Genomic DNA, 7,342 nt, shown 5'->3' with positions numbered 1-7,342 from the left:
CCGTCTGAAACTGTGTAGCCCAAGTGCAGGGCAAAGCATAGCCTACTCTGGACTCCCTGGCCTCCCATGCTGCAGTCCATGTTGGGAACCCTTCCCAGCTTCTTAGGTTTTGCTTTGTTGTGTTGTGGTTTTTTTTTATGCATGTGGGTATATGCATAAACAAGTGTATGTTTGCCTGTCTACATGCACATGTGTGTACGTGCACATGAAGGCCAGAGGACAACCTCAGGTACCATCCCCCTACTATCTCTCACAGGCTTGAGGTTCAATCAGTTAGGCTAGATTGTCTGGCCAGTGAGCCACAGGAATCCTCCTGTCTCTGCCTCCTCAGTGCTGGGATTAAAAGCATGCACCCCCACCGCCTGGCTCCTGATTGAGTTTCTTAAAGCTAGTGCTGCCAAGCCTCTGCCCAGTCGGAGTTGGCCGTGACTAGAAGTGTGTGCAAAATCAAGAACTCCGTTTATAGATGCAGAAGATGAAGGCCAGATAAGAACAGGAGATGTGGTTGGAGAAGGGTCCCCTAAGTCTCTCGTTCCAGGCACTGTGAACCATCATCTACATACAAATCAGTGCATATACACATCAGATCCAAGCACTGGGCTGTGTCCTGGGGCATAGATGAGTTCCAAGCCTCAAGATTCCAGGAAGAAGGCATGAAGACAACTTCCACACCTTTCACCACAAGCTGTCGAAGGAGTCACAGGGACTCCAGAGCTCCTAATCAAACAAGAGTGGAGGAAAAGCACTGGCTGTGCTCTAAACCTTTGGATCTCGTCCTACTACCCATTAAAACGCATATGTTGAGTCCGTCACCATGCCCCACATCCAGAATCCCAGAACCTGAGAGGTGGAGGCAGAGGCTCAGTAGCACATCTTCTGCTCATAGCAAGTTTTAGGCCAGCCTCGGCTAATGAGACCCTACCTCAAGAAACATAGTCCTCTGCAAAAGCTTGTATACTGAATCTTCAGGATGGTATTAAGAGGTGACCAGGAAGGGATAAGGTCATAGTAGTGACAGGATGAGTCCTTATGGGTGGGGTTTGTGCCTTTATGGGAGTTTTGAGAGGAATCCTTTGCCCCTTACAGGCACAGTAAACAAACAAACAAATAAATAAATAAACCGTCTATGAGCCAGAAAACAGACATTTGAATTAACTGGGTTCCTATCTTGGAGGTGCAGCTCCGGAAATAAACTTTTGCTTAGAAGCTACACAGCCTTCGTCTGGCGTTTTGTTCCGCAGCACAAATGGACGGTTTCCACATCTCCATTCCCTCTCCCAGTTTCCTGAAGCTGATTCCCAAGCCAAGGCAGCTGTGTTGTCTAAACAGCACACACACAAGACAAATGACATAACTCCACAGGTTAGCACAGGTGAACACTGGAAGTGTCTGAGCCTTCAAGCAGTCAGGCCAAGAGCCATGCATAGAACAGGGCCCTGGAGCTGGAGTCACCTGACACTGCACACCACATGTCCCCTCCACTCTAGAGCCCACCAGAACCTCTCCGGGCCCTTCAGACATGCTGGACGATGTTTTTTGTCCCTAACCTAATGTCAGCGGCAGTTTCTTTGCTTGCCTCTTGCTTCCCACAGATGAGCAATGGGGGCCTGAACTTGATGCTAAACTCTGCCTCTTCTGTTAGGAGTATGAGGTCTTTCTTATACATCAGCTGGATCAAGCCAGGCTCCTTCTCAGACTCCCTAAAACTTCCCATCAGCCCAATCTAACCCAGCTCCTTAGCCTCACCCAGCCTAGCCCTGCTCCCTTGATCAGCCCGTTTCTTCTCTACATTCATCCCCATCCTGCCCTCCAGCTTTCTAGCTGGGCCTTGGCTACAGCAGAGTCCTTCAGTTTGCCCTTTCCCTCTTCTTCTGTTTCCTGAACACTGTTTTAAAAGCGCATAGCTGTCTCCTTCCTGCCACTCAGTGTCCTGCCCCACGACCCTGCCTCCAAGGGTAAAGTGGAGTCAGCACTCTCGAAGCTATTGTCTCTTCTACACACTGAGAGCCGCCACCACCATTACTATGATTGGCTTTACTTTTGCTCTCATTGTCTATGAAAAGATAATTCTAAAAACAAATGACTGAGTTATGGATACAGCTTAGTGTTAGAGCACTTGCCCGACAAACTCGGTTCAGTTCTCTTCACTGCGGCTAGCTGGCTGGGTGGATGGGTGGATGGGTGGGTGGATGGGTGGATGGATGGGTAGGTGGGTAGGTGGATGGATGGAAGGATGGATGGATGGATGGATGGATGGATGGATGGATGGATGGGTAGGTGGGTGGGTGGGTGGATGGGTGGGTGGGTGGGTGGGTGGGTGAGTGGGTGGATGGATGGATGGATGGATGGGTGGATGGGTGGATGGGTGGATGGGTGGATGGGTGGATGGGTGGGTGGGTGGGTGGGAATGGGTGGGTGAATGGGTGGATGGATGGATGGATGGATAGGTGGGTGGGTGGATGGATGGATGGGTGGGTGGGTGGGTGGGTGGCTGCCTGGCTGGCTGGGTGGCTGGCTGGGTGGGTGGATGGGTGGGTGGATGGATGGCTGGCTGGGTGGGTAGGTGGGTGGGTGGATGGGTGGGTGAGTGGATGGCTGGCTGGGTGGGTGGGTGGGTGGATAATGATGGATGATCCTCAAGCTCCTACTCTCTAGCTCTCTACTCCACTTTGGGGTTCAAGCAGCAATCCCTCCATGTCCCCATGAGCTAAGTGACAAACTGTCCTGTCTGGCTAGGCTACCCTCAGGGTCTGTCTCTGATGGTCAGGAGACCTCCAGTCCAGGCTTGGGCAAGGGGCTGTGGGCAGAGCCCAGACAAGGCCTCAGAAACCCAGTGATTACCCCCTAGAGCAGGCCCCACATCAAAGCCACTCTCAGAGGGGCGAGGCCTCTAGATAAATGAAAGATTAAAGAAGACGTGGTCTCCACAGGCCGCAGGGAGAGGCAGCCCACAGTGGCCACAGAGGGGAGGCCCTGACAGCTGACTGTACCCATTTCGGAGGGCAAGATTGAGGTATCCAGACCCACAAAGGGGAATCAAGGAGAGGTGACTTGCATGGCTGTGTAATCTTGTTATTTTGTCAGCCTTTCCTACCAGCCCACAGCTACACCTTAACTGTTTCCTAGCCAAGCAGCAGTCAGGAAGCTCAATAAACAGACTCTGGGTCTTACAGAGATCTTGTTTGGCCATTGAGTTTGGTCATTGGGGTTTGTGCCCTCCAGCATGGGCGCCTGTAATGAGGAACTCCTGGCCCCAGCCTTCCTCCCGGGGGAAGGTCTGTAATTAGTGCAGGAGGCCAGGCTGGGGAAGTTCAGACAATGTCATTTGAACCAGGATGAGACAGGGCTCAATTGCTAGTCTCCACTTTTTTTCCTGGTGCCATTTCATATACAAAACTCTGGCAAGCTTAACCCTTTCCTGGTTGGGACTTGGTGCTGAGATTTCAGCTTGGCATACCATCTGTTCTTAGTCTGTGCAACCCTTGATATCCCTACACTCCAGTGGGGACTTTGCAAACATCCACCAATCAATCTTACAAGTCTTCACTAAGCCAAAGATAAGTCTCCCTGCTAGCAAGGAGAGTCCAATCCTGAGAGGTAGAAGATGCATGTTAGAAACTATTATTGCCATGATCCAGTGCAGGATAAGGAAAATCATAGATAGTGAGTGCTGTATGAGACAGTTTGTCAGTCACTTTTTCTGTGTCCTGCAGAATGTCTAGCAGATTCTTTCATGAAGCAGGAATACTGAAGGACTTTCTTACCTTCTTTAGGCAACTTCAACAGTCATTTTTCTGTGGGTCCTGCATATCCAATTCATACAGCATAACATCAAGCAGTCCAGGCAAGAACAGTTTCTTGCCCAAATGGCTAACCTACTCTATAAGGAGCCTCTTTGATGCCCATCATCCTCTTGAAGTAGATTGGTGCTGCCAGGAGCAGATGAGTTTCATTGTCATGAAAAATCCTAAGTTATTAAAACATTTTAAATGCCATATTCTGAAGGTCTCTGAAAGATTTGAAGAATACCTATCTAACTGAAATAAATCTCTCTATATATAAAAACTTAACTAATTTGACTACGAGCTTGACTATTATAGATGACTCTCTATTAACCTATATTTCATAATTATATATTGCATTTTTAAATGAGCTACACAAACACCATACCTTAGTCAAGAGCAGAAATATATATACAAGTATAACAAAATTGATCTTAAATTTATATTAATAGACCAAGATCCACACCAATGCAAATGTCTATAGCATATCCCCCTTTAAATATAAACAGACATTTATAAACAATATTTGAGAATATGGGTGTAGTTCTCTCCAAACTGCTTCCTGCTTTTTGTTGGACGAGGTAATTTTGGGGGTGTATACAGCAACATTTCGGAGGGTCTTGGTCCATCAAACCACATTAGTCTAAAATGAATCCATAGGTTCTCACCTTGTGTGGAAACAAAAGCAGAACCTCTTTTCCAAAGCAACATATCCTTAGACCCAAATTGATACCTCAAAAACATATATATTGGTTTAGCTTATGTCTCACTGCACTTAGCTTCTTCACAGTCAAAAAATTTAAAAAAAAAAACACAATAATATACATAATCCAGATTCTCTGTGTGTATTTTATCTTCACATGGCTTTTTTCTTACTCTATTACTTTTTCTACAAGTTTAACATTTATTTTATTATCTTTACTCCTTTAATCTATGATTGTACTCTGTCTCTATAGAAACTATATAAACCATTTACTTCCTTTTATGACTCTCTATACTCGTTTTCTTCTCTGTCCCAAGCCTGCATACATTTTTTAAACATGCTGTATCTCATTAAGAGGTCTTTTATGTCTGAGTCTGTCCTATAGTGTACCTGAAATCCTTTTCTGTTCAAGGTCACTTTTTAAAATGCTAAGCAGCTTGGTCTCAGCCCTGGGTACTGGCTCTGCCTCTCTCAGGCTTTAAATATGGTGGAGGTAGTTCACTCAGGTTCTAGGACGGCTGTATGGGAACCATCCTCACCACCTCAACTCTAATAACCCGCTGGTCCATGCTACCACCAAGTAACTTGCAGCACACTGCCCACAAACCCCATTTAAATGCTTGGTCTCCAGAAAGAGCCAGAGTTTGCTGGCAGCATGGCCCAGAAAGTCACTGTTTCAAAACCACATGGCTTTTTTTCTTTTATCTTTTTTCTTTTTCTTTCTTTCTTTTTTTTTTTTTTTTTTTTTTTTTTTTGCTACTGCTGAATCAGGAAGACTTCTCTTAAAGGAGCTGCAGCCTGCAGCCTGCAAGCAAAGCCCATCTGACAAAGAAATGTAGCGAAACTTTTCAGTGTCTAGAATTCCTTTCCCAGCCCTCTCAGGTTTTATGTGGACTTAGCTAGCCCCGTGTTGGGCACTCATCTGTTGTATGAGGCTGCTAGTTAGTTCCTGGCTGCTCAACCCTGAAATAACCACACAGAATCTGTATTAATCAAATCACTGCTTGGCCCATTAGCTCTAGCTTCTTACTGGCTAACTGTGAGGACCAGTACAGGCAAGGAAGAGAGCAGCATGTAGCCCAGTGTACAGGAATGGCAAGCACTCATCCGGGCAGAAAGCTGAAATTGCAGGGAGAGGAAAAGTGAGAGAAGCCGACCCTAGATGGAGACAGCTAGGAGAGCAAATGTGACAAGAAGCAGAGAGTACTGCTCCCCCATTGCGTCCCCCGGGGTACTTATTCTGGGTCCCGGTACTGTGGTTTGCTATAGACTACAACCTGTCTGGTCCCCACTGCACGTGAACTGTGGTGTCTCTCAATTGCTGCTCTTGGGAGATTCTGTATCAGGATGGTATACCAAAGGCACTCAGTGTGTGCTATCTGGAGCCGAGGCTGTCAGTGGGCACAGTACTTGCCTGTCATATACAAAGCCCTGGCAGTCTCAGCACCACATAAATCAGGTGGCACACACCTATAATCTGTGCACTCAGGAGATAGGGACCGGAGTATCAAAAAGTCATCCTTGGCTACATAGCCAGTGTGAGGCCCTGCCATTAAAAACAGTATTAATTAAATAAAGTCAGGCTTGAAAAAAAATGTATTTCTACAACCTTTCCCAGAAAGATTTAGAGTGTGGTACCAGAACCTGAAAAACATATCAAAATCTGCCTGACAGATAAAGAGCTCTTAGAAATCAGATAAGACAAGACTAATCACCAAATATATATATATATTATGAATCGAGGCTGCAGACGGGGAACAAATTATTTGAGACATCTAAAAGGTGCTTTACTCAACTCTACTCAAGAGAAATGCAAATTTAAATCATGCTGGACGGATCCTAACGTAGTGGTGTGCACCTTTAATCCTAGCACTCAGAAGGCAGGCCTAGAACCAAGAAAGAAATAAAACTGATTGTATGTTCGTGAAAGAGTGAGATCCTTGCAGATCACTCTAAGATTTAAGATGCAGACATGGGAAGGTCACTTCTCATTATGTTCCCTTTCTACCTCTGAGCTCATTTATCTATTCAACAAAATGTAAGACAACCAGGTGTGGAACATGTCTTTAATCCTGGCACCTAGGAGGAAAGGCAGGCAGATCTCTAAAAGTTCGAGGCCAGCCTGGCTTATGTATCAAGTTCCAGGACAGCTGGAAATATTAATGAAACTCTGTTTCAAAACAATAAAACAAATTAAAATACCTCTATCCAGGACCGGGGTGTGTCTGCTCCATCTATTTTGGTTGCCTGTGTGTGATTTTTCCCTCCCTTGTTCCTGTTCAGTTTTCTGGAGACCTGGATTCTAGTAAATGTTGCTATTGTTCCAACACATGCCTCAAGAGCACAGACTAGGAAATCAGACTACAGATGCTGTGTGACTTTCCGCACAACGATGTTCCTCTGAGTCTCGAGACAACAGCACTATCCCAGGATCGATCTGCCTCTACAGGCTGTAGCAAAGCACAAATAAGAATACCTACCAGACAGCTTACCTGGCCCTGGGACAAGATGACTCCATACTGTGAGAGTACCCAACTCACATTCCTTGCTCTGTTGTTATTGGGTTGCTGATGCTTGCTGTGCTGATTATAGGAGCTCCTTATAGACTGAGAAGATTGAGGAAACATTATATTTTTGAAGACAGATTTACTAATGTAGCCTGTGGCTGTCCTGGAACTCACTATATGGACCAGGCTGGCTTTGAACTCACAAAGATCTACTTACCTCTGCCTCCTGAGTGCTAGGATTAAAGGTGTGTGCCACCATGCCTGATTCACAGCTATGTTTTTTAAGTAAACATACAGAAAGGAAGGAAGAAAGGGAGGGAAGAAGGGAACAAGGAAGGAAGGAAGGAAAG

Source organism: Microtus pennsylvanicus, chromosome 2 (assembly GCF_037038515.1).
Source record: "Microtus pennsylvanicus isolate mMicPen1 chromosome 2, mMicPen1.hap1, whole genome shotgun sequence".
Classification (NCBI taxonomy): Eukaryota; Metazoa; Chordata; class Mammalia; order Rodentia; family Cricetidae; genus Microtus; species Microtus pennsylvanicus.
Note: the sequence above shows the minus strand (reverse complement) of the source record.